The sequence below is a fragment of the Ranitomeya imitator genome, chromosome 4 (genome assembly GCF_032444005.1).
Source record: "Ranitomeya imitator isolate aRanImi1 chromosome 4, aRanImi1.pri, whole genome shotgun sequence".
NCBI classification, from domain to species: Eukaryota; Metazoa; Chordata; class Amphibia; order Anura; family Dendrobatidae; genus Ranitomeya; species Ranitomeya imitator.
This window is the reverse complement of record NC_091285.1, coordinates 724,687,961-724,715,314: the sequence shown is the minus strand read 5'-3', so window position 1 is coordinate 724,715,314 and position 27,354 is coordinate 724,687,961. Positions and strand designations below refer to the sequence as shown.

Sequence of the window (27,354 nt, the reverse complement as noted above, 5' to 3'; positions counted from 1 at the left end):
GACTCCCGGGGAGGAAGGGAGGGAGAGAGGGGGAGGAGGGAGGGAGGGGGGGGGGGAGGAAGGGAGGGAGGGGGGGGGGGGAGCACACCACCGACTCCCGGGGAGGAAGGGAGGGAGAGAGGGCGCCCACCACCGACTCCTGGGGAGGGAGGGAGCGAGGGGGGAGCACACCACCGACTCCCGGGGAGGAAGGGAGGGAGAGAGGGGGGGGAGCACACCACCGACTCCCGGGGAGGAAGGGAGGGAGAGAGGGCGCCCACCACCGACTCCCGGGGAGGAAGGGAGGAGGGGAGCACACCACCGACTCCCGGGGAGGAAGGGAGGGAGAGAGGGCGCCCACCACCGACTCCCGGGGAGGGAGGGAGAGCACACCACCGACTCCCAGGGAGGAAGGGAGGGAGGGGGGGAGCACACCACCGACTCCCGGGGAGGGAGGGAGGGGGGGAGCACACCACCGACTCCCGGGGAGGAAGGGAGGGGGGGGAGCACACCACCGACTCCCGGGGAGGGAGGGAGGGAGGGAGAGAGGGCGCACGCCACCGACTCCCGGGAGGAAGGGAGGGAGAGAGGGAGGGAGGGAGAGAGGGCGCACGCCACCGACTCCCGGGGAGGGGGGGAGGGAGGGAGAGAGGGCGCCCACCACCGACTCCCGGGGAGGGCGCGAGGGAGGGCGCCCACCACCGACTCCCGGGAGGGAGGGAGGGAGGGAGGGATGGCGCCCACCACCGACTCCGGGGAGGGAGGGAGGGAGGGAGGGACGGCGCCCACCACCGACTCCCGGGGAGGGAGGGAGGTAGGGCGCCCCACCACCGACTCCCGGGGAGGGAGGGAGGTAGGGCGCCCACCACCGACTCCCGGGGAGGGAGGGAGGGAGGGCGCCCACCACCGACTCCCGGGGAGGGAGGGAGGGAGGGCGCCCACCACCGACTCCCGGGGAGGGAGGGAGGGCGCCCGCCCACCACCGACTCCCGGGGAGGGAGGGAGGGCGCCCCGCCCACCACCGACTCCCGGGAGGGAGGGGAGGGCGCCCGCCCACCACCGACTCCGGGGAGGGAGGGAGGGCGCCCGCCCACCACCGACTCCCGGGGAGGGAGGGAGGGCGCCCGCCCACCACCGACTCCCGGGGAGGGAGGGAGGGCGCCCGCCCACCACCGACTCCCGGGGAGGGAGGGAGGGCGCCCGCCCACCACCGACTCCCGGGGAGGGAGGGAGGGCGCCCGCCCACCACCGACTCCCGGGGAGGGAGGGAGGGAGGGAGGGACGGATGGCGCCCACCACCGACTCCCGGGGAGGGAGGGAGGGAGGGACGGCACCCACCACCGACTCCCGGGGAGGGAGGGAGGGACGGCGCCCACCACCGACTCCCGGGGAGGGAGGGAGGGACGGCGCCCACCACCGACTCCCGGGGAGGGAGGGAGGGCGCCCACCACCGACTCCCGGGGAGGGCGCCCACCACCGACTCCCGGGGAGGGAGGGAGGGAGGGAGGGAGGGAGGGAGCCCACCACCGACTCCTGGGGAGGGAGGGAGGGAGGGAGGGCGCCCACCACCGACTCCCGGGGAGGGAGGGCGCCCACCACCGACTCCCGGGGAGGAAGGGAGGAGGGAGGGGGGGGAGCACACCACCGACTCCCGGGGAGGAAGGGAGGAGGGAGGGGGGAGGGGGGGGAGCACACCACCGACTACCGGGGAGGAAGGGAGGGGGGGAGCACACCACCGACTCCCGGGGAGGAAGGGAGGAGGGAGGGGGGGGGAGCACACCACCGACTCCCGGGGAGGAAGGGAGGAGGGAGGGGGGAGGGGGGGGAGCACACCACCGACTACCGGGGAGGAAGGGAGGGGGGAGGGGGGGGGAGCACACCACCGACTCCCGGGGAGGAAGGAGGAGGGAGGAGGGAGGGGGGGGGAGCACACCACCGACTACCGGGGAGGAAGGGAGGAGGGAGGGGGGAGGGGGGGGAGCACACCACCGACTACCGGGGAGGGAGGGAGGGAGGGAGGGACGGATGGCGCCCACCACCGACTCCCGGGGAGGGAGGGAGGGAGGGACGGCACCCACCACCGACTCCCGGGGAGGGAGGGAGGGACGGCGCCCACCACCGACTCCCGGGGAGGGAGGGAGGGACGGCGCCCACCACCGACTCCCGGGGAGGGAGGGAGGGCGCCCACCACCGACTCCCGGGGAGGGCGCCCACCACCGACTCCCGGGGAGGGAGGGAGGGAGGGAGGGAGGGAGGGAGCCCACCACCGACTCCTGGGGAGGGAGGGAGGGAGGGAGGGCGCCCACCACCGACTCCCGGGGAGGGAGGGCGCCCACCACCGACTCCCGGGGAGGAAGGGAGGAGGGAGGGGGGGGAGCACACCACCGACTCCCGGGAGGAAGGGAGGAGGGAGGGGGGAGGGGGGGGAGCACACCACCGACTACCGGGAGGAAGGGAGGGGGGGAGCACACCACCGACTCCCGGGGAGGAAGGGAGGAGGGAGGGGGGGGGAGCACACCACCGACTCCCGGGGAGGAAGGGAGGAGGGAGGGGGGAGGGGGGGGGAGCACACCACCGACTACCGGGGAGGAAGGGAGGGGGGAGGGGGGGGAGCACACCACCGACTCCCGGGGAGGAAGGGAGGAGGGAGGAGGGAGGGGGGGGGAGCACACCACCGACTACCGGGGAGGAAGGGAGGAGGGAGGGGGGAGGGGGGGGAGCACACCACCGACTACCGGGGAGGAGGGAGGGGGGGAGGGGGGGGAGCACACCACCGACTACCGGGGAGGAAGGGAGGGGGGAGGGGGAGGGGGGGGAGCACACCACCGACTCCCGGGGAGGAAGGGAGGAGGGAGGGGGGAGGGAGGAGGGGGGGGGAGCACACCACCGACTCCCGGGTAGGAAGGAAGGAGGGAGGGGGGGAGCAAACCACCGACTCCCGGGGAGGAAGAAGGGCGGGCGCACACCGGCTGCCGGTGGAGGGGGGAGAGTCCTCACCAGTATTCGATTCTTGATATTCTCGCTGCTACCTTCCTCGTGTCGGGAATTTCCCAGCTCCCGACATGCTTTGCGCTGTTACCGCCCACATTAATAGACAGCTGGGTTATTTCCGGCAGCTGGAACGCAAACAGAGAGGATGACTTCCGGGTCACGTTGCCGGGCGGCTGACGGCTGTCCATTGGTGGAGCGATTAAGTGTCAAAGTGTTAACTCTCAGTCAAAGGTTCACGCCCACTTACAGGTCTTCTCCCATTCTCGCCTTCTCATTGGTCAGTTCTTTTATTGCGCCCTCTATTAATGAGTAATCAACAAAGTGACAGGAGGAGAAGCGCCGGGAAACGTGCGGGACAAGCGGCGGCTGCGGTGACGGCGGCGGTGCCGCTCAGTGTGCACACGTGCGAAAGAAACCGGAACAAGGAAACCGCTGCTGCCAAATGTGGCCAAACCGAGCTGTCGGTGAAGAGTCCTGGAGCCGAGTGCAGCCGGTAACCGGAGCCGCCATGGTGAGCGCTGCCCTCAGGTGACGGACACTCTAGAGCCGGTGCCGTCCGTCCTGCGCTCTTCTCCCTCCATCCGGTGTCGTCCGTCCGTCCTGCGATCTTCTCCCTCCATCCGGTGTCGTCCGTCCTGCGATCTTCTCCCTCCATCCGGTGTCGTCCGTCCGTCCTGCGCTCTTCTCCCTCCATCCGGTGTCATCCGTCCGTCCTGCGATCTTCTCCTTCCATCCGGTGTCGTCCGTCCGTCCTGCGCTCTTCTCCCTCCATCCGGGGCCGTCCGTCCGTCCTGCGCTCTTCTCCCTCCATCCGGGGCCGTCCGTCCGTCCTGCGATCTTCTCCTTTTATCCGGTGTCGTCCGTCCGTCCTGCGCTCTTCTCCTTCCATCCGGTGTCATCCGTCCGTCCTGCGATCTTCTCCTTCCATCCGGTGTCATCCGTCCGTCCTGCGATCTTCTCCTTCCATCCGGTGTCGTCCGTCCGTCCTGCGCTCTTCTCCTTCCATCCGGTGTCGTCCGTCCGTCCTGCGCTCTTCTCCTTCCATCCGGTGTCATCCGTCCGTCCTGCGATCTTCTCCTTCCATCCGGTGTCATCCGTCCGTCCTGCGATCTTCTCCTTCCATCCGGTGTCGTCCGTCCGTCCTGCGCTCTTCTCCTTCCATCCGGTGTCGTCCGTCCGTCCTGCGCTCTTCTCCTTCCATCCGGTGTCGTCCGTCCGTCCTGCGCTCTTCTCCTTCCATCCGGTGTCGTCCGTCCGTCCTGCGCTCTTCTTCCATCCGGTGTCGTCCGTCCGTCCTGCGATCTTCTCCCTCCATCCGGTGTCATCCGTCCGTCCTGCGCTCTTCTCCCTCCATCCGGGGCCGTCCGTCCGTCCTGCGATCTTCTCCTTCCATCCGGTGTCGTCCGTCCGTCCTGCGCTCTTCTCCTTCCATCCGGTGTCGTCCGTCCGTCCTGCGATCTTCTCCCTCCATCCGGTGTCGTCCGTCCTGCGATCTTCTCCTTCCATCCGGTGTCGTCCGTCCGTCCTGCGCTCTTCTCCTTCCATCCGGTGTCGTCCGTCCGTCCTGCGCTCTTCTCCTTCTATCCGGTGTCGTCCGTCCGTCCTGCGCTCTTCTCCTTCCATCCGGTGTCGTCCGTCCGTCCTGCGCTCTTCTCCTTCCATCCGGTGTCGTCCATCCTGCGCTCTTCTCCCTCCATCCGGGGCCGTCCGTCCTGCGCTCTTCTCCCTCTATCCGGGGCCGTCCGTCCTGCGCTCTTCTCCCTCCATCCGGTGTCGTCCGTCCTGCGCTCTTCTCCCTCCATCCGGGGCCGTCCGTCCTGCGCTCTTCTCCCTCCATCCGGTGTCGTCCGTCCGTCCTGCGCTCTTCTCCCTCCATGGCGGTGCTGTGACACTGGCCCGCTGTGACTGTGGCCCTCTGTGGTGGTGCTGCGACACTGGCCCGCTGCGACTGTGGCCCACTGTGGTGGCGGTGCTGTGACACTGGCCCGCTGTGACTGTGGCCCTCTGTGGTGGCGGTGCTGTGACACTGGCCCGCTGCGACTGTGGCCCTCTGTGGTGGCGCTGCGACACTGGCCCGCTGCGACTGTGGCCCTCTGTGGTGGCAGTGCTGTGACACTGGCCCGCTGCGACTGTGGCCCTCTGTGGTGGCTCTGCGACACTGGCCCGCTGCGACTGTGGCCCTCTGTGGTGGTGCTGCGACACTGGCCCCCTGTGACTGTGGACCTCTGTGGTGGCGCTGCGACACTGGCCCGCTGCGACTGTGGCCCTCTGTGGTGGTGCTGCGACACTGGCCCCCTGTGACTGTGGCCCTCTGTGGTGGCGGTGCTGTGACTCTGGCCCGCTGTGACTGTGGCCCACTGTGGTGGTGCTGCGACACTGGCCCGCTGCGACTGTGGCCCACTGTGGTGGCGGTGCTGTGACACTGGCCCGCTGTGACTGTGGCCCTCTGTGGTGGCGGTGCTGTGACTCTGGCCCGCTGTGACTGTGGCCCTCTGTGGTGGTGCTGCGACACTGGCCCGCTGCGACTGTGGCCCACTGTGGTGGCGGTGCTGTGACACTGGCCCGCTGTGACTGTGGCCCTCTGTGGTGGCGGTGCTGTGACTCTGGCCCGCTGTGACTGTGGCCCACTGTGGTGGCGGTGCTGTGACACTGGCCCGCTGTGACTGTGGCCCTCTGTGGTGGCGGTGCTGTGACACTGGCCCGCTGCGACTGTGGCCCTCTGTGGTGGCGCTGCGACACTGGCCCGCTGCGACTGTGGCCCTCTGTGGTGGCAGTGCTGTGACACTGGCCCGCTGCGACTGTGGCCCTCTGTGGTGGCTCTGCGACACTGGCCCGCTGCGACTGTGGCCCTCTGTGGTGGTGCTGCGACACTGGCCCCCTGTGACTGTGGACCTCTGTGGTGGCGCTGCGACACTGGCCCGCTGCGACTGTGGCCCTCTGTGGTGGTGCTGCGACACTGGCCCCCTGTGACTGTGGCCCTCTGTGGTGGCGGTGCTGTGACTCTGGCCCGCTGTGACTGTGGCCCACTGTGGTGGCGGTGCTGTGACACTGGCCCGCTGTGACTGTGGCCCTCTGTGGTGGCGGTGCTGTGACACTGGCCCGCTGTGACTGTGGCCCTCTGGTGGCGCTGCGACACTGGCCCGCTGTGACTGTGGCCCTCTGTGGTGGTGGTGCTGTGACTCTGGCCCGCTGTGACTGTGGCCCTCTGTGGTGGTGGTGCTGTGACTCTGGCCCGCTGTGACTGGGGTGCTCTGTGGTGGTGGTGCTGTGACTGTGGCCCTCTGTGGTGGCGGTGCTGTGACTGTGGCCCTCTGTGGTGGCGGTGCTGTGACTCTGGCCCGCTGTGACTGTGGCCCTCTGTGGTGGTGGTGCTGTGACACTGGCCCGCTGTGACTGTGGCCCTCTGTGGTGGCGGTGCTGTGACTCTGGCCCGCTGCGACTGTGGCCCTCTGTGGTGGTGGTGGTGCTGTGACTCTGGCCCGCTGTGTCTGGGGTGCTCTGTGGTGGCGGTGCTGTGACTGTGGCCCTCTGTGGTGGCGGTGCTGTGACTCTGGCCCGCTGTGACTGTGGCCCTCTGTGGTGGTGGTGCTGTGACTCTGGCCCGCTGTGACTGTGGCCCTCTGTGGTGGCGGTGCTGTGACTCTGGCCCGCTGCGACTGTGGCCCTCTGTGGTGGTGGTGCTGTGACACTGGCCCGCTGTGACTGGGGTGCTCTGTGGCGGCTGTGGTTTAGTTAACAACTTTATAATTTTACTCCAGAAAAAATCGGCAGTGTTTACAAAAATACCAAAAAATATTACAAAAGAGACAAATATAAATATGTACAAACCGTTCTAAAATAAAAGGGATAAAGGAGCGAAACGTACTAAATCTCAGTCACAGGTACGACGTGTCGATAAAGGGGAGGAGAGGTCCCAAGGGAATGATTCTGCACCCCAGCATGGCGTCTGTCTCTCTGGCTCTGAATACCTTACGGAATGGACGTTCTGGTTTTATAGTTTGGCCATAAACTTAGGGACTTTACTTTGGCTGACCTCACATGGGGCTGTTTTCCAGGAGGTACACCTATTTTGGAAAGTTATCAAAGACTCATTTTTTTCATATCTTTGACTCGGAATCTCACAGGCCAACGATATTGGTATTAATTTTACCCCTGTAATTTTTACCGTTCTTTAGAGTCTGAACACAGTAGGTGTGTGATTTACTGGTGGGCAGAAATTAATTTCCCAGGTTTCTGATGGCCCTAGACCAATGGGGGAGTAGCAGGAGGCTCTGGCTGTGTAACCAAAACAATGGACAATCATTCATATTTTCCTGACACATGGGGTGAATAAATGGGTACATTGTTGTGAACTTGGAGAAGCCGCTTGTTTTCATTGTTCTGATATTATTCTGCTCGTTTCATTGGCTTATTTCTAACGACAGATTGTAAGTGTGATTAATAAGCAGAGTTTATGATGGAGAGGGGGAATATGATTACACCTGCATAATGTCCCTTGTTGCTGCAGCTCTGGGTGTGACTGGATTATCGGCGTAGGTCGTGTCCTACTCCTGCTGTGATTGCAGCTCTGGGTGTGACCTGGATTATCGGCGTAGGTCGTGTCCTACTCCTGGTGTGATTGCAGCTCTGGGTGTGACTGGATTATCTGCGTAGGTCGTGTCCTACTCCTGGTGTGATTGCAGCTCTGGGTGTGACTGGATTATCGGCGTGGGTAATGTCCTACTCCTGGTGTGATTGCAGCTCTGGGTGTGACTGGATTATCGGCGTGGGTAATGTCCTACTCCTGGTGTGATTGCAGCTCTGGGTGTGACTGGATTATCGGCGTGGGTAATGTCCTACTTCTGGTGTGATTGCAGCTCTGGGTGTGACTGGATTATCGGCGTAGGTCGTGTCCTACTCCCGGTGTGATTGCAGCTCTGGGTGTGACTGGATTATCGGCGTGGGTAATGTCCTACTCCTGGTGTGATTGCAGCTCTGGGTGTGACTGGATTATCGGCGTGGGTAATGTCCTACTCCTGGTGTGATTGCAGCTTTGGGTGTGACTGGATTATGGGCGTGGGTAATGTCCTACTCCTGGTGTGATTGCAGCTCTGGGTGTGACTGGATTATCGGCGTGGGTAATGTCCTACTCCTAATGTGATTGCAGCTCTGGGTGTGACTGGATTATCGGCGTGGGTAATGTCCTACTCCTGGTGTGATTGCAGCTCTGGGTGTGACTGGATTATCGGCGTGGGTAATGTCCTACTTCTGGTGTGATTGCAGCTCTGGGTGTGACTGGATTATCGGCGTAGGTCGTGTCCTACTCCCGGTGTGATTGCAGCTCTGGGTGTGACTGGATTATCGGCGTAGGTCGTGTCCTACTCCTGGTGTGATTGCAGCTCTGGGTGTGACTGGATTATCGGCGTAGGTCGTGTCCTACTCCCGGTGTGATTGCAGCTCTGGGTGTGACTGGATTATCGGCGTGGGTAATGTCCTACTCCTGGTGTGATTGCAGCTCTGGGTGTGACTGGATTATCGGCGTGGGTAATGTCCTACTCCTGGTGTGATTGCAGCTCTGGGTGTGACTGGATTATCGGCGTGGGTAATGTCCTACTCCTGGTGTGATTGCAGCTCTGGGTGTGACTGGATTATCGGCGTGGGTAATGTCCTACTCCTGGTGTGATTGCAGCTCTGGGTGTGACTGGATTATCGGCGTGGGTAATGTCCTACTCCTGGTGTGATTGCAGCTCTGGGTGTGACTGGATTATCGGCGTAGGTCGTGTCCTACTCCTGGTGTGATTGCAGCTCTGGGTGTGACTGGATTATCGGCGTGGGTAATGTCCTACTCCTGGTGTGATTGCAGCTCTGGGTGTGACTGGATTATCGGCGTGGGTAATGTCCTACTTCTGGTGTGATTGCAGCTCTGGGTGTGACTGGATTATCGGCGTAGGTCGTGTCCTACTCCCGGTGTGATTGCAGCTCTGGGTGTGACTGGATTATCGGCGTAGGTCGTGTCCTACTCCTGGTGTGATTGCAGCTCTGGGTGTGACTGGATTATCGGCGTAGGTCGTGTCCTACTCCCGGTGTGATTGCAGCTCTGGGTGTGACTGGATTATCGGCGTGGGTAATGTCCTACTCCTGGTGTGATTGCAGCTCTGGGTGTGACTGGATTATCGGCGTGGGTAATGTCCTACTCCTGGTGTGATTGCAGCTCTGGGTGTGACTGGATTATCGGCGTGGGTAATGTCCTACTCCTGGTGTGATTGCAGCTCTGGGTGTGACTGGATTATCGGCGTGGGTAATGTCCTACTCCTGGTGTGATTGCAGCTCTGGGTGTGACTGGATTATCGGCGTAGGTCGTGTCCTACTCCCGGTGTGATTGCAGCTCTGGGTGTGACTGGATTATCGGCGTGGGTAATGTCCTACTCCCGGTGTGATTGCAGCTCTGGGTGTGACTGGATTATCGGCGTGGGTAATGTCCTACTCCTGGTGTGATTGCAGCTCTGGGTGTGACTGGATTATCGGCGTAGGTAATGTCCTACTCCTGGTGTGATTGCAGCTCTGGGTGTGACTGGATTATCGGCGTAGGTCGTGTCCTACTCCTGGTGTGATTGCAGCTCTGGGTGTGACTGGATTATCGGCGTAGGTCGTGTCCTACTCCTGGTGTGATTGCAGCTCTGGGTGTGACTGGATTATCGGCGTGGGTAATGTCCTACTCCCGGTGTGATTGCAGCTCTGGGTGTGACTGGATTATCGGCGTGGGTAATGTCCTACTCCTGGTGTGATTGCAGCTCTGGGTGTGACTGGATTATCGGCGTAGGTCGTGTCCTACTCCTGGTGTGATTGCAGCTCTGGGTGTGACTGGATTATCGGCGTGGGTAATGTCCTACTCCTGGTGTGATTGCAGCTCTGGGTGTGACTGGATTATCGGCGTGGGTAATGTCCTACTCCTGGTGTGATTGCAGCTCTGGGTGTGACTCCACGAGAAGGAACAGATGTAATTTACCGATCACTCCACCTGTGCTGACCTGCTTAACGAGGCTGGACCCGGTATGAATGGATCCTACATCACGGATGCACCATGGTTCTGTCAGTTCCCTCTCTGAAGCACCACCTTTCATTCTAGCCTGAGGCATTTCTTTCACTGCTTGCTGGCCAGTGGGATCTATTCTCCCAGATTCTTAGTTTTGGCCCCAGAGTAAGAATCTGATCTCCTAGGTTCTTAGTTTTTTACCCCCAAGTAGCCTTAACTCTCCCAGATTCTCAGTGAGATAGGATCTGATCTCCTAGGTTCTCAGTTTTTGCCCACAGTTGGGGTTAATTCTCCCAGGTTCTCAGTTTTGCCTCCGGGGTTAGGATCTCATCTCCTAGGTTCTCAGTTTTTGCCCACAGTTGGGGTTAATTCTCCCAGGTTCTCAGTTTTGCCTCCGGGGTTAGGATCTCATCTCCTAGGTTCTTAGTTTTTGCCCACAGTTGGGGTTAATTCTCCCAGGTTCTCAGTTTTGCCTCCGGGGTTAGGATCTGATCTCCTAGGTTCTCAGTTTTTGCCCACAGATGGGGTTAATTCTCCCAGGTTCTCAGTTTTGCCTCCGGGGTTAGGATCTGATCTCCTAGGTTCTCAGTTTTTGCCCACAGTTGGGGTTAATTCTCCCAGGTTCTCAGTTTTGCCTCCGGGGTTAGGATCTCATCTCCTAGGTTCTTAGTTTTTGCCCACAGTTGGGGTTAATTCTCCCAGGTTCTCAGTTTTGCCTCCGGAGTTAGGATCTCATCTCCTAGGTTCTCAGTTTTTGCCCACAGATGGGGTTAATTCTCCCAGGTTCTCAGTTTTGCCTCCGGGGTTAGGATCTCATCTCCTAGGTTCTCAGTTTTTGCCCACAGTTGGGGTTAATTCTCCCAGGTTCTCAGTTTTGCCTCCGGGGTTAGGATCTCATCTCCTAGGTTCTTAGTTTTTGCCCACAGTTGGGGTTAATTCTCCCAGGTTCTCAGTTTTGCCTCCGGGGTTAGGATCTGATCTCCTAGGTTCTCAGTTTTTGCCCACAGTTGGGGTTAATTCTCCCAGGTTCTCAGTTTTGCCTCCGGGGTTAGGATCTCATCTCCTAGGTTCTTACCTTTTGCCCACAGTTGGGGTTAATTCTCCCACGTTCTCAGTTTTGCCTCCAAGGATAGGATCTCATCTCCTAGGTTCTCAGTTTTTGCCCACAGTTGGGGTTAATTCTCCCAGGTTCTCAGTTTTGCCTCCGGGGTTAGGATCTCATCTCCTAGGTTCTTAGTTTTTGCCCACAGTTGGGGTTAATTCTCCCAGGTTCTCAGTTTTGCCTCCGGGGTTAGGATCTGATCTCCTAGGTTCTTATCTTTTGCCCACAGTTGGGGTTAATTCTCCCAGGTTCTCAGTTATTTTTGTTTTTTTTCCCCATTTTTGCTCTATTCTCCCAGATGCTCGGTTATCCCCCACTGTTGGGGTCTGTTCTCCCAGGTCCTCAGGTTTGGCCCCCAGGTAAGTTCTGATCTCCCAGTTGCTGAATTATCGGTTTTACTTTCCAACCATCAGGTCAAAGATTGACTTCTTGCTGATCGAGGTATTTACTACAGGTTCAACCATTACCAGACGTGAGAGAAGTTGAGCCCTGACGGTGATTGCATGCGGCTGTAACTCTTCACTCACTTGGAGTTCAGCCCTCATCATCTGACTCTACAGCCGTGAACCTGGTGACTGTCGGACGTGAGGCTCGGAGAAGGCGGTCATCAGATGAAGCTTAGAGAGGTGATGGCTGTAGCCTTGTAGGTGTTAGGTGCTGTGTACGGTGATCATTGTGGCCCTGTAGGTGTTAGGTGCTGTGTACAGTGATCACTGTGGCCCTGTAGGTGTTACATGCTGTGTACGGTGATCATTGTGGCCCTGTAGGTGTTACATGCTGTGTACGGTGATCATTGTGGCCCTGTAGATGTTAGGTGCTGTGTACGGTGATCACTGTGGCTCTGTAGATGTTACATGCTGTGTACGGTGATCATTGTGGCTCTGGAAAATGTGTGTAAATGGGTTAGTAACTGGCTTAGTGATAGAAAGCAGAGGGTGGTTATAAATGGTATAGTCTCTAACTGGGTCGCTGTGACCAGTGGGGTACCGCAGGGGTCAGTATTGGGACCTGTTCTCTTCAACATATTCATTAATGATCTGGTAGAAGGTTTACACAGTAAAATATCGATATTTGCAGATGATACAAAACTATGTAAAGCAGTTAATACAAGAGAAGATAGTATTCTGCTACAGATGGATCTGGATAAGTTGGAAACTTGGGCTGAAAGGTGGCAGATGAGGTTTAACAATGATAAATGTAAGGTTATACACATGGGAAGAGGGAATCAATATCACCATTACACACTGAACGGGAAACCACTGGGTAAATCTGACAGGGAGAAGGACTTGGGGATCCTAGTTAATGATAAACTTACCTGGAGCAGCCAGTGCCAGGCAGCAGCTGCCAAGGCAAACAGGATCATGGGGTGCATTATAAGAGGTCTGGATACACATGATGAGAGCATTATACTGCCTCTGTACAAATCCCTAGTTAGACCGCACATGGAGTACTGTGTCCAGTTTTGGGCACCGGTGCTCAGGAAGGATATAATGGAACTAGAGAGAGTACAAAGGAGGGCAACAAAATTAATAAAGGGGATGGGAGAACTACAATACCCAGATAGATTAGCGAAATTAGGATTATTTAGTCTAGAAAAAAGACGACTGAGGGGCGATCTAATAACCATGTATAAGTATATAAGGGGACAATACAAATATCTCGCTGAGGATCTGTTTATACCAAGGAAGGTGACGGGCACAAGGGGGCATTCTTTGCGTCTGGAGGAGAGAAGGTTTTTCCACCAACATAGAAGAGGATTCTTTACTGTTAGGGCAGTGAGAATCTGGAATTGCTTGCCTGAGGAGGTGGTGATGGCGAACTCAGTCGAGGGGTTCAAGAGAGGCCTGGATGTCTTCCTGGAGCAGAACAATATTGTATCATACAATTATTAGGTTCTGTAGAAGGACGTAGATCTGAGGATTTATTATGATGGAATATAGGCTGAACTGGATGGACAAATGTCTTTTTTCTGCTTTACTAACTATGTTACTATGTAGATGTTACGTGCTGTGTACGGTGATCATTGTGGCCCTGTAGGTGTTACGTGCTGTGTACGGTGATCATTGTGGCCCTGTAGGTGTTACGTGCTGTGTACGGTGATCATTGTGGCCCTGTAGGTGTTACGTGCTGTGTACGGTGAAGTGGACGGCCGGCCGCTCGCTTTGCCGGACGGCCGGCCGCTCGCTTTGCCGGAGTGCCGGCCGCTCGCTTTGCCTCAGTGATGACTTTACATCTTTCCGTAGCTCGCACTGCGTTGGTAAACGCTGGTTCAGGTCGCTCCTAGAACGTCGTAGTTTTGTTGTTTTTTCTTTGTATCGTCTCCTGTTCTCATTGTGTGGTCTCTGAAATGTGCGTGATCTCTGGGATCGGTGGATGTGTGACACCTTGTGATTGGTGTGATCCGCTTGGTTAATGTGATTCCAGTGATCAGCTTGGTTGCTGTGATCGTTGTGACTCCTGTGATTGTTAAAGATCTAATTGCAAATCTATAGGCCATCTCCTACTTGTCCTGGCTTCAGCATTCGCTATGGTAACGCTCCATTAATTACCTGTTAGTAAAGGAGGCATCACATAAAGGGGGTCCTCTAATGATGGCAGATGTAATCCCATCCGAAAGTGACAGATTTGTGACCAGTGAAGAGAACTCGTCACCTCAAGCATCAGCTTTGAACAAAAAGTAGCAATCAAATTACTTCATTACTGAAAATCTTCTTCTTTTTATGGATTGTGAATGGCGTAGATATGAAAGTCATATATTCGTCGTTGTGGCCAATGTAAGGCATTGTCCGAAGTGACTGGACAGTGACCGTAACACTCTAAATTGTATCAGGTGGATGATGCTATCCATGCCACGTTTCCTGTCCATGGAAAGGTAAATCCGTGATCAGTGATATCTCTGGCGTGGGACCTCCGGAGGTGACTATTGTGGAATATCTTATGGTTTGCTGAAGACCAGAACGGAGGTACGTGGGCATAACTTGTTTGATAAAAATTATTTGCTGTTATCAGTCTTAGGAGATGCGGTTTACTGTACTGTAGTTTTATCTTTTGCTTCCCCCCCACCCCCCCCAAAAAAAAAATGCTCCCCATCATAAAAGCCAAAGCCAAGCCTGCAACATTAGGGTTACATAGTTATTAAGGTTGAAGGAAGACTATAAGTCCATCTAGTTCAACCCATAGCCTAACCTAACATGCCCTAACATGTTGATCCAGAGGAAGGCAAAAAAAAACCATGTGCAAAGAGTAAGCTCCACATTGGGGAAAAAAATTCCTTCCCGACTCCACATACGGCAATCAGACTAGTTCCCTGGATCAACGCCCTATCAAGGAATCTAGTGTATATACCCTGTAACATTATACTTTTCCAGAAAGGTATCCAGTCCCCTCTTAAATTTAAGTAATGAATCACTCATTACAACATCATACGGCAGAGAGTTCCATAGTCTCACTGCTCTTACAGTAAAGAACCCGCGTCTGTTATTATGTTTAAACCTTTTTTCCTCCAACCGCAGAGGATGCCCCCTTGTCCCTGTCTCAGGTCTATGATTAAAAAGATCATCAGAAAGGTCTTTGTACTGTCCCCTCATATATTTATACATTAAAATAAGATCACCCCTTAGTCTTCGTTTTTCCAAACTAAATAGCCCCAAGTGTAATAACCTATCTTGGTATTGCAGACCCCCCAGTCCTCTAATAACCTTGGTCGCTCTTCTCTGCACCCGCTCTAGTTCAGCTATGTCTTTCTTATACACCGGAGACCAGAACTGTGCACAGTATTCTAAGTGTGGTCGAACTAGTGACTTGTATAGAGGTAAAATTATATTCTCCTCATGAGCATCTATGCCTCTTTTACTGCATCCCATTATTTTATTTGCCTTTGTAGCAGCTGCCTGACACTGGCCACTGAATATGAGTTTGTCATCCACCCATACACCCAGGTCTTTTTCATTGACGGTTTTGCCCAGAGTTTTAGAATTAAGCACATAATTATACATCTTATTACTTCTACCCAAGTGCATGACCTTACATTTATCCCCATTAACCCCTTAGCGACCGCCGATACGCCTTTTAACGGCGGCCGCTAAGGGTACTTAAACCACAGCGCCGTTAATTAACGTCGCTATGGAAAAAGTCCATAGCGCCCCCCAGAGGCCGATTTTCTCCGGGGTCTCGGCTGCCGAGGGTAGCCGAGACCCCAGAGAACATGATTCGGGGGGTTTTTAACCCACCCCGCATTTGCGATCGCCGGTAATTAACCGTTTACCGGCGATCGCAAAAAAAACAAAAAAAAAACGCGATCTCTTTTTAATTTCTCTGTCCTCCGATGTGATCGCACATCGGAGGACAGAGAAAAGGGGTCCCAGGTGGCCCCCCAATACTCACCTAGCTCCCCCGATGCTCCTCGTGTCTCCCGGTGGGCGCCGCCATCTTCAAAATGGCGGGCGCATGCGCAGTGCGCCCGCCGGCCGGCACCGGGAGAATCTTTGGGGTCTCGGCTGCCGGGGGTAGCCGAGACCCCAAAGAGCACGATCGGGATTACCGACCCCTGTTTTGCGATCGCCGGTAATTAACTGTTTACCGGCGACCGCAAAAAAAAAAAAAAAAAAAAGTAAAGTGTAATTCTCTGTCCTCTGATGTGATCGCACATCAGAGGACAGAGAAATAGGGGGATTCGGGGACCCTAGCATACTCACCTAGATCCCTGGATCCTCTTGCTGCTCCTCCTGGCCGCCGGCAGCAGAACATGGCGGACGCATGCCCAGTGCGCCCGCCATCTGTCTCCATCTGCCGGCCGACAGGAGAACAGCAGTTGGGGCTAAAGTTAGGGGTAGGGGAAGGGGTAGGGTTAGGGTTGGGGCTAAATTTAGGGTTAGGGTTGGGGCTAAACTTAGGGTTAGGCTTCTTTCACACTTACGTTGGTACGGGGCCGTCGCAATGCGTCGGCCCGACATACCGACGCACGTTGTGAAAATTGTGCACAACGTGGGCAGCAGCTGTAGTTTTTCAACACATCCGCTGCCCAATCTATGTCCTGGGGAGGAGGGGGCGGAGTTACGGCCACGCATGCGCGGTCAGAAATGGCGGATGCGACGTACAAAAAAAAGTTTCATTGAACGTTTTTTTTTGTGCCGACGCTCCGCCAAAACACAACTGATCCAGTGCACGACGGACGCGACGTGTGGCCATCCGTCACGATCCATCGGCAATACAAGTCTGGGCAAAAAACGCATCCTGCGGGCACATTTGCAGGATCCGTTTCTTGTCCAAAACGACGGATTGCGACGGAATGCCAAACGACGCAAGTGTGAAAGTAGCCCTAGGGCTAGGGTTAGGGTTGGGGCTAAAGTTAGGGCTAGGGTTGGGGCTAAAGTTAGGGTTAGAGCTGGGATTAGGGTTAGGGTTTGGATTAGGGTTTGTATTAGGGTTAGGGTTGGCATTAGGGTTACGCTTGGGATTAGGGTTAGGTTTGGGATTAGGGTTAAGGTTAGGGTTGTGATTAGGGGTGTATTGGGATTAGGGTTAGGTTTGAGGTTAGGGTTGACATTAGGATTAGGGGTGTGTTGGATTTAGGGTTTTGATTAGGGTTATGGTTAGGGTTGACATTAGGGTTGTTTTGGGGTAAGGGTTGTGATTATGGTTAGGGTTAGTGATTAGGATTATGGATGAGGTTGGGATTAGGGTTAGGGGTGTGTTGGGGTTAGGGTTGGAGCTAGAATTGGGGGGTTTCCACTGTTTAGGTACATCAGGGGGTCTCCAAACACGACAGCCAATTTTGCGCTCAAAAAGTCAAATGGTGCTCCCTCCCTTCTGAGCTCTGCCGTGCGCCCAAACAGTAGTTTACCCCCACATATGGGGTACCAGCATACTCAGGATAAATTGGACAACAACTTCTGGGATCCAATTTCTCTTGTTACCCTTGTGAAAATAAAAACTTGGGGGCTACAAAATCTTTTTTGTGAAAAAAAAATATTTTTTATTTTCACGACTCTGCATTCTAAACTTCTGTGAAGCACTTGGGCATTCAAAGTTCTCACCACACATCTAGATAAGTTCCTTGGGGGGTCTAGTTTCCAAAATGGGGTCACTTGTGGGGGGTTACTACAGTTTAGGTACATCAGGGGCTCTGCAATCGCAACATAATGCCCACAGACCATTCTATCAAAGTCTGCATTCCAAAAAGGCGCTCCTTCCCTTCCGAGCTCTGCCGTGCGCCCAAACAGTGGTTTACCCCCACATATGGGGTACCAGCATACTCAGGACAAATTGGACAACAACTTTTGGGGTCCAATTTCTCCTGTTACCCTTGTGAAAATAAAAATTTGGTGGCTAAAAAATCTTTTTTGTGGAAAAAAAAAATATTTTTTATTTTCACGGCTCTGCATTATAAACTTCTGTGAAGCACTTGGGCATTCAAGGTTCTCACCACACATCTAGATAAGTTCCATGGGGGGTCTAGTTTCCAAAATGGGGTCACTTGTGGGGGATTTCTACTGTTTAGGCACATCAGGGGCTCTCCAAACGCGACATGGCGTCCGATCTCAATTCCAGCCAATTCTACATTGAAAAAGTAAAACGGCACTGCTTCTCTTCCAAGCTCTGCGGTGCGCCCAAACAGTGGTTTACCCTCACATATGGGGTATCGACGTATTCAGGAGAAACTGCATAACAACTTTTGTGGTCTAATTTCTCCTGTTACCCTTGTGAAAATAAGAATTTGTGGACGAAAAGATCATTTTTGTGTAAACAAAAGCGATTTTTTATTTTCACGGCTCTACGTTATAAACTTCTGTGAAGCACTTGGGGGTTCAAAGTGCTCACCACACATCTAGATAAGTTCCTTAAGGGGTCTAGTTTCCAAAATGGTGTCACTTGTGGGGAGTTTCCACTGTTTAGGCACATCAGGGGCTCTCCAAACGTGACATGGCGTCCGATCTCAATTCCAGCCAATTCTGCATTGAAAAAGTCAAACGGTGCTCCTTCACTTCTAAGTTCTGCGGTGCGCCCAAAAAGTGGTTTACCCCCACATATGGGGTATTGGCGTATTCAGGAGAAATTGCATAACAAAATTTATGGTTACATTTCTGTTTTTACACTTGTGAAAATAAAAAAAATGGTTCTGAATTAAGATGTTTGCAAAAAAAAGTTAAATGTTCATTTTTTCCTTCCACATTGTTTCAGTTCCTGTGAAGCACCTGAAGGGTTAATAAACTTCTTGAATGTGGTTTTGAGCACCTTGAGGGGTGTAGTTTTTAGAATGGGGTCACACTTGGGTATTTTCTATCATATAGACCCCTCAAAATGACTTCAAATATGATGTGGTCCCTAAAAAAAAAATGGTGTTGTAAAAATGAGAAATTGCTGGTCAACTTTTAACCCTTATAACTCCCTAACAAAAAAAAAATTTGTTTCCAAAATTGTGCTGATGTAAAGTAGACATGTGGGAAATGTTATTTATTAACTATTTTTCATGACATATCTCTCTGTTTTAAGGGCATAAAAATATAAAGTTTGAAAATTGCAAAATTTTAAAAATTTTCGCCATATTTCCGTTTTTTTCATAAATAATCGCAAGTAATATCGAAGAAATGTTACCACTATCATGAAGTACAATATGTCACGAAAAAACAATCTCAGAATCAGCGGGATCCGTTGAAGCGTTCCAGAGTTATAACCTCATAAAGTGACAGTGGTCAGAATTGCAAAAATTGGCCCGGTCAGTAAGTACCAAATTGGCTCTGTCACTAAGGGGTTAAAGCTCATTTGCCATTTATCAGCCCAAGCTTCTAGTTTACATAAATCATCCTGTAATATAAAATTGTCCTCCTCTGTATTGATTACCCTGCAGAGTTTAGTGTCATCTGCAAATATTGAAATTCTACTCTGAATGCCCCCTACAAGGTCATTAATAAATATGTTAAAAAGAAGAGGGCCCAATACTGACCCCTGTGGTACCCCACTGCTAACCGCTACCCAGTCCGAGTGTGCTCCATTAATAACCACCCTTTGTTTCCTATCCCTGAGCCAGCTCTCAACCCACTTGCACATATTTTCCCCTATCCCCATTATTCTCATTTTATGTATCAACCTTTTGTGTGGCACCGTATCAAAAGCTTCTGAAAAGTCCATATACACTACATCCACTGGGTTCCCTTGGTCCAATCCGGAACTTACCTCTTCATAGAAGCTGATGAGATTAGTCTGACATGAACGGTCCCTAGTAAACCCGTGCTGATCCTGGGTCATGAGGTTATTCCTCTTCAGATACTCCAGTATAGCGTCCCTTAGAATGCCCTCCAGGATTTTACCCACAGTAGAGGTGAAGCTTACTGGCCGATAATTTCCGAGTTCAGTTTTTGTCCCCTTTTTGAATATTGGCACCACATTTGCTATACGCCAGTCCTGTGGTACAGACCCTGTTATTATGGAGTCTTTAAAGATTAATAATAATGGTCTATCAATGACTGTACTTAATTCCTGCAGTACTCGAGGGTGTATCCCATCCGGGCCCGGAGATTTGTCAATTTTAGTGATTTTTAGATGCCGCCGCACTTCCTGCTGGGTTAAGCCGGTGACATTTAATTGGGAATTTTTATCACTAGATATTTTGTCTGCCATGGGATTTTCTTGTGTAAATACTGATGAGAAAAAGTCATTTAGCATATTGGCTTTTTCCTCATCCTCATCCACCATCTCACCCAGACTATTTGTAAGGGGCCAACACGATCATTTTTTAGTTTCTTTCTATTTATGTAGAATATTTTAGGATTATTTTTACTCTCGCTGGCAATGAGTCTGTCTGTCTCAATCTTTGCTGCCTTGATTTGCTTTTTACAGAATTTATTTAATTTTCTGTATTTATTTAATGCCTCCTCACTACCTACTTCCTTTAATTCTCTAAATGCTTTCTTTTTGTCACTTATTGCGCCCCTTACAGCTCTATTTAGCCATATTGGTTTCCTCCTATTTCTAATATGTTTATTCCCATACGGTATATACTGTGCACAGGTCCTATCCAGGATGCTAATAAACGTCTCCCATTTTCTCTGTGTATTTTTATATCTCAGGATATCGTCCCAGTTAATTGCACCAAGATCCTCTCTCATCCGTTGGAAATTTGCCCTCCTGAAGTTTAGTGTCCTTGTAACCCCTCTACTACACATCTTTTTAAAGGATACATGAAAACTTATTATTTTGTGATCGCTATTTCCCAAGTGACCCCCAACCCTTATATTTGCTATGCGGTCTGGCCTGTTGGTTAATATTAGGTCTAGCAGTGCCCCCCTTCTTGTTGGGTCCTGAACCAGTTGTCAGAGGTAATTGTCTCTCATAATTGTCAAAAACTGATTACCTTTGCTGGAACTGCAGGTTTCTATTCCCCAATCTATTTCAGGGTAGTTGAAGTCCCCCATAATAATGACTTCTCCTTGAGTCGCAGCTTCATCTATTTGCTTTACGAGGATATTCTCCATTGCTTCCATTACTTTTGGAGATTTATAACAAACCCCTATCAGTAATTTATTATTTTTTCCCCGTTCCCTTATCTCCACCCACAGGGATTCTACATTTTCATTAAATTCACCTATATTATCGCGCAGGATGGGTTTTAACCCCTCTGTGACCTTGGACGTACTATCCCGTCGAGGTGCCCTGGGCCTATCTGACCCTTGACGGGATAGTACGTCCTGCCCTTTAATGCGATACCGCGACTTAAGTCGCGGTGATCGCATTAAAATTCCGACGCCATCTCACCTGGGGGGAGATGGCCTCGGCATCCAGGGCATTGTCGCCGCCCACCCGCCCTCTCGATCGCTGTGATTGGCTGTTCAATTCTGAACAGCCAATCACAGCCATTCTCATTGTTTCAGCCAATCGGAGCGGCTGAAACAATGAGGTCACAGGCTAGGATCGAGTACCGATGTACTCGATCCTAGGTCCGGTGCCTGGCAACGCCAGGCACCGGCAAGAACACCCCGGATTGGCGCGATCGCCGATCGCGCCAATCGCAGGGCACCGCGCGGTATTACCGCGCTGTGCCCTGCCGGAACCTGCGTGGATCGGTGCTCTAATAGCACCGATCCTAGGATAGGACACAGTGCAGGCCCAGCAGGGCCTGCAGGAGCCGATTGGCGCGATCGATGTCATCGTCGATCGCGCCAATCACAGGGCGCAGCGGCGATCACTCTGTGACCGCTCTGTGCCCTGCAGGTGACCTGGCTGTGACCTGCCTAGGATGGCGCGAACAGATCCGATCCTAGGCAGGTCACAGCCAGGTCACCAGGAAAGCTCTGATTGGTGGGATCGATAGTAACATAGTAACATAGTAACATAGTTAGTAAGGCCGAAAAAAGACATTTGTCCATCCAGTTCAGCCTATATTCCATCATAATAAATACCCAGATCTACGTCCTTCTACAGAACCTAATAATTGTATGATACAATATTGTTCTGCTCCAGGAAGACATCCAGGCCTCTCTTGAACCCCTCGACTGAGTTCGCCATCACCACCTCCTCAGGCAAGCAATTCCAGATTCTCACTGCCCTAACAGTAAAAAATCCTCTTCTATGTTGGTGGGAAAACCTTCTCTCCTCCAGACGCAAAGAATGCCCCCTTGTGCCCGTCACCTTCCTTGGTATAAACAGATCCTCAGCGAGATATTTGTATTGTCCCCTTATATACTTATACATGGTTATTAGATCGCCCCTCAGTCGTCTTTTTTCTAGACTAAATAATCCTAATTTCGCTAATCTATCTGGGTATTGTAGTTCTCCCATCCCCTTTATTAATTTTGTTGCCCTCCTTTGTACTCTCTCTAGTTCCATTATATCCTTCCTGAGCACCGGTGCCCAAAACTGGACACAGTACTCCATGTGCGGTCTAACTAGGGATTTGTACAGAGGCAGTATAATGCTCTCATCATGTGTATCCAGACCTCTTTTAATGCACCCCATGATCCTGTTTGCCTTGGCAGCTGCTGCCTGGCACTGGCTGCTCCAGGTAAGTTTATCATTAACTAGGATCCCCAAGTCCTTCTCCCTGTCAGATTTACCCAGTGGTTTCCCGTTCCGTGTGTAATGGTGATATTGATTCCCTCTTCCCATGTGTATAACCTTACATTTATCATTGTTAAACCTCATCTGCCACCTTTCAGCCCAAGTTTCCAACTTATCCAGATCCATCTGTAGCAGAATACTATCTTCTCTTGTATTAACTGCTTTACATAGTTTTGTATCATCTGCAAATATCAATATTTTACTGTGTAAACCTTCTACCAGATCATTAATGAATATGTTGAAGAGAACAGGTCCCAATACTGACCCCTGCGGTACCCCACTGGTCACAGCGACCCAGTTAGAGACTATACCATTTATAACCACCCTCTGCTTTCTATCACTAAGCCAGTTACTAACCCATTTACACACATTTTCCCCCAGACCAAGCATTCTCATTTTGTGTACCAACCTCTTGTGCGGCACGGTATCAAACGCTTTGGAAAAATCGAGATATACCACGTCCAATGACTCACCGTGGTCCAGTCTATAGCTTACCTCTTCATAAAAACTGATTAGATTGGTTTGACAGGAGCGATTTCTCATAAACCCATGCTGATATGGAGTTAAACAGTTATTCTCATTGAGATAATCCAGAATAACATCCCTCAGAAACCCTTCAAATATTTTACCAACAATAGAGGTTAGACTTACTGGCCTATAATTTCCAGGTTCACTTTTAGAGCCCTTTTTGAATATTGGCACCACATTTGCTATGCGCCAGTCCTGCGGAACAGACCCTGTCGCTATAGAGTCCCTAAAAATAAGAAATAATGGTTTATCTATTACATTACTTAGTTCTCTTAGTACTCGTGGGTGTATGCCATCCGGACCCGGAGATTTATCTATTTTAATCTTATTTAGCCGGTTTCGCACCTCTTCTTGGGTTAGATTGGTGACCCTTAATATAGGGTTTTCATTGTTTCTTGGGATTTCACCTAGCATTTCATTTTCCACCGTGAATACCGTGGAGAAGAAGGTGTTTAATATGTTAGCTTTTTCCTCGTCATCTACAACCATTCTTTCCTCACTATTTTTAAGGGGCCTACATTTTCAGTTTTTATTCTTTTACTATTGATATAGTTGAAGAACAGTTTGGGATTAGTTTTACTCTCCTTAGCAATGTGCTTCTCTGTTTCCTTTTTGGCAGCTTTAATTAGTTTTTTAGATAAAGTATTTTTCTCCCTATAGTTTTTAGAGCTTCAATGGTGCCATCCTGCTTTAGTAGTGCAAATGCTTTCTTTTTACTGTTAATTGCCTGTCTTACTTCTTTGTTTAGCCACATTGGGTTTTTCCTATTTCTAGTCCTTTTATTCCCACAAGGTATAAACCGCTTACACTGCCTATTTAGGATGTTCTTAAACATTTCCCAATTATTATCTGTATTCTCATTTCTGAGGATATTGTCCCAGTCTACCAGATTAAGGGCATCTCTAAGCTGTTCAAACTTTGCCTTCCTAAAGTTCAATGTTTTTGTGACTCCCTGACAAGTCCCCCTAGTGAAAGACAGGTGAAACTGCACAATATTGTGGTCGCTATTTCCTAAATGCCCAACCACCTGCAGATTTGTTATTCTGTCAGGTCTATTAGATAGTATTAGGTCTAAAAGTGCTGCTCCTCTGGTTGGATTCTGCACCAATTGTGAAAGATAATTTTTCTTGGTTATTAGCAGAAACCTGTTGCCTTTATGGGTTTCACAGGTTTCTGTTTCCCAGTTAATATCCGGGTAGTTAAAGTCCCCCATAACCAGGACCTCATTATGGGTTGCAGCTTCATCTATCTGCTTTAGAAGTAGACTTTCCATGCTTTCTGTTATATTTGGGGGTTTGTAACAGACCCCAATGAGAATTTTGTTACCATTTTTCCCTCCATGAATTTCAACCCATATGGACTCGACATCCTCATTCCCTTCGCTAATATCCTCCCTTAAAGTGGACTTTAGACAAGACTTTACATAGAGACAAACCCCTCCTCCTCTCCGATTTTTACGATCCTTTCTAAACAGACTGTAACCCTGTAAGTTAACTGCCCAGTCATAGCTTTCATCTAACCATGTCTCGGTTATTCCCACTATGTCAAAGTTACCTGTAGATATTTCTGCTTCTAGTTCTTCCATCTTGTTTGTCAGGCTTCTGGCGTTTGCGAGCATGCAGTTTAGAGGATTTTGTTTTGTTCCAATCTCCTTGCTGTGGATTGTTTTAGAAATGTTCTTACCTCCCTTCTGAGTATGTTTTCCTGGGTCGTCTTTGTTCGAGTCTAATGTTTTTCTTCCCGTCCCCTCTTCTTCTAGTTTAACGCCCTCCTGATGAGTGTAGCGAGTCTTCTGGCGAATGTGTGTTTCCCAGGTTTGTTGAGGTGTAGTCCGTCTCTGGCGAGGAGTCCATCATACCAGTAATTCACACCGTGGTCCAGGAATCCAAATCCTTGTTGTCTGCACCATCGTCTTAGCCAGTTGTTTGCATCAAGGATCCTGTTTCATCTCCTGGTGCCATGCCCGTCTACTGGAAGGATAGAAGAAAAAACTACCTGTGCATCCAGTTCCTTTACTTTCTTCCCCAACTCTTCAAAGTCCTTGCAGATTGTCGGTAGGTCCTTCCTTGCCGTGTCATTGGTGCCAACATGTATCAGAAGAAATGGGTGGACGTCCTTGGAGCTGAAGAGCTTTGGTATCCTATCGGTCACATCCTTGATCATCGCACCTGGAAGGCAGCATACTTCTCTTGCAGTTATGTCCGGTCTGCAGATGGCTGCTTCGGTGCCTCTCAGTAGTGAGTCTCCCACCACCACCACTCTTCGTTGCTTCTTGGCTGTACTTTTTGCTGTCACTTGTTGCTGTGTGCCCTTTTCTTTTTTGCTTGCTGGTATTGCTTCATTCTTAGGTGTGCCATCTTCATCCTCTACAAAGATTTGATATCGGTTCTTCAGTTGTGTGGTTGGTGATTTCTCCATGGTCTTCTTGCTTCTTTTGGTCACATGCTTCCACTCATCTGCTTTTGGAGGTTCTCTGACACTTTTTGCACCTTCTGTGACCAGTAGAGATGCTTCTGTTCTGTCTAGAAAGTCTTCATTCTCTTTGATGAGTTTCAAAGTTGCTATTCTTTCTTCCAGACCCCGCACCTTTTCTTCTAAAAGGGCCACTAGTCTACACTTCTGACAGGTGAAATTGGATTCTTCTTCTGGTCGATCTGTGAACATGTAGCACATGCTGCAGCTCACCATGTAGGTTGTCACATCTGCCATGTTGCTCCTAGATCCTGCTGACTTGCTGTGTGTTTTCCTTCTTGTGTAATCTACTCAGCCAAGCTCTCTTGCAATAATGTCCTACAGGCAAAAATTCTGTAAAAATTCGGTTTGGTGATGCTTTCGAAGCAGCTGGTCCCGGCTGTACCCAACGATCTTCTAGCTTAGGGAGACTTCGCTTCTCCCAGAAGGCACCTGGAATATGCAAATTAGCCTCCTGAAGCTTGAATCCCTGGTTTGGTGATGCTTTCGAAGCAGCTGGTCCCGGCTGTACCCAACGATCTTCTAGCTTAGGGAGACTTCGCTTCTCCCAGAAGGCACCTGGAATATGCAAATTAGCCTCCTGGAGCTTGAATCCCTGGTTTGGTGATGCTTTCGAAGCAGCTGGTCCCGGCTGTACCCAACGATCTTCTAGCTTAGGGAGACTTCGCTTCTCCCAGAAGGCACCTGGAATATGCAAATTAGCCTCCTGAAGCTTGAATCCCTGGTTTGGTGATGCTTTCGAAGCAGCTGGTCCCGGCTGTACCCAACGATCTTCTAGCTTAGGGAGACTTCGCTTCTCCCAGAAGGCACCTGGAATATGCAAATTAGCCTCCTGAAGCTTGAATCCCTGGTTTGGTGATGCTTTCGAAGCAGCTGGTCCCGGCTGTACCCAACGATCTTCTAGCTTAGGGAGACTTCGCTTCTCCCAGAAGGCACCTGGAATATGCAAATTAGCCTCCTGAAGCTTGAATCCCTGGTTTGGTGATGCTTTCGAAGCAGCTGGTCCCGGCTGTACCCAACGATCTTCTAGCTTAGGGAGACTTCGCTTCTCCCAGAAGGCACCTGGAATATGCAAATTAGCCTCCTGAAGCTTGAATCCCTGGTTTGGTGATGCTTTCGAAGCAGCTGGTCCCGGCTGTACCCAACGATCTTCTAGCTTAGGGAGACTTCGCTTCTCCCAGAAGGCACCTGGAATATGCAAATTAGCCTCCTGAAGCTTGAATCCCTGGTCGATCCCACCAATGACAGGTCACAGCAGCAGCATGACCGCTCTGTGACCTGTCTGTGTCACCTGCCTGACCTGTGTATGACCGCTCTGCAGGGTCCTCATTCTAGCTGAGGATTCCTACAGAGCGGTCATACTGCTGGATCTCCCTGCTGGATTTTGTGCCTGGATCTCCCTGCCGTGCTGGGTATTGTGGTGCCACAGCAGCCTGTAGCACCACAATCCCTGCTAAAGAAAGAAGACAACTAAACGTAAGTTTTATCCCTGATCCCTGCCCAATCCCCGTTCATCCACCCCAATCCCCGTTCATCCACCCCAATCCCCCCTTCCCCCTCTTTTTACCCCCTCCACCCCCATTTGTGCCGCCTCCGTGCGCACATTTAGTAGCCGCCGAGCGTTGATTGGTGACGCAGTTCACCGATCAACGCTCGCGCTCGCTTTTTTTCCCTCGCCCCCGTTGCGCCAACTCCGTACACACATTCCGCAGCCGCCAAAGTTTGATAAGTGACGCAGTTCACTTATCAGAGTTTGTGCCTGCCGTTTTCCTTTTTTTTTTTTTTCACTCCCCTTTTGCGCCACCTGACTACAACCGTACGTTTTGATCACTGATCCCTGCCCAATCCCCACTTCCACCCCCATCTCCCTTCCCCCTCTTTTTACCCCCCTTTGCACCTCCTTCCGTGCGCCCATTTAACAGCCGCCGAACGTTGATTGGTGACGCAGTTCACCGATCAACGCTCGCGCTCGCTTTTTTTCCCTCACCCCCGTTGCGCCAACTCCGTACACACATTCCGCAGCCGCCAAAGTTTGATAAGTGACGCAGTTCACTTATCAGAGTTTGTGCCTGCCGTTTTCCTTTTTTTTTTTTTCACCCCCCTTTTGCGCCACCTGACTACAACCGTATGTTTTGATCACTGATCCCTGCCCAATCCCCACTTCCACCCCCATCTCCCTTCCCCCTCTTTTTACCCCCCTTTGCACCTCCTTCCGTGC

At 52.1% G+C, this 27,354-nt stretch overlaps 2 protein-coding genes across 5 annotated transcripts in view; one reads left to right on the top strand and one right to left on the bottom strand.

Moving 5' to 3' along the window:
- Positions 1-3,093, bottom strand: part of TP53 (tumor protein p53) — a 44,514-nt gene extending 41,421 nt beyond the window's left edge. Inside the window, exon 1 of the mRNA XM_069767652.1 lies at positions 2,977-3,093. The gene's annotated coding sequence lies outside the window, so the exon portion shown is untranslated. The remainder of the gene's footprint in view (positions 1-2,976) is intronic.
- Positions 3,094-3,175: 82 nt separating this feature from the next.
- The window catches only part of LOC138677476 (monocarboxylate transporter 13-like), a 78,511-nt gene continuing 54,332 nt past the window's right edge, over positions 3,176-27,354 (top strand). The window contains exon 1 of one of the 4 annotated variants that reach the window (XM_069767648.1): positions 3,176-3,481. The gene's annotated coding sequence lies outside the window, so the exon portion shown is untranslated. Of the gene's footprint in view, positions 3,499-11,538; positions 11,711-13,946; positions 14,048-27,354 lie in introns of those variants that run through there. The other 3 variants (XM_069767650.1, XM_069767649.1, XM_069767651.1) reach the window with 3 other exon arrangements.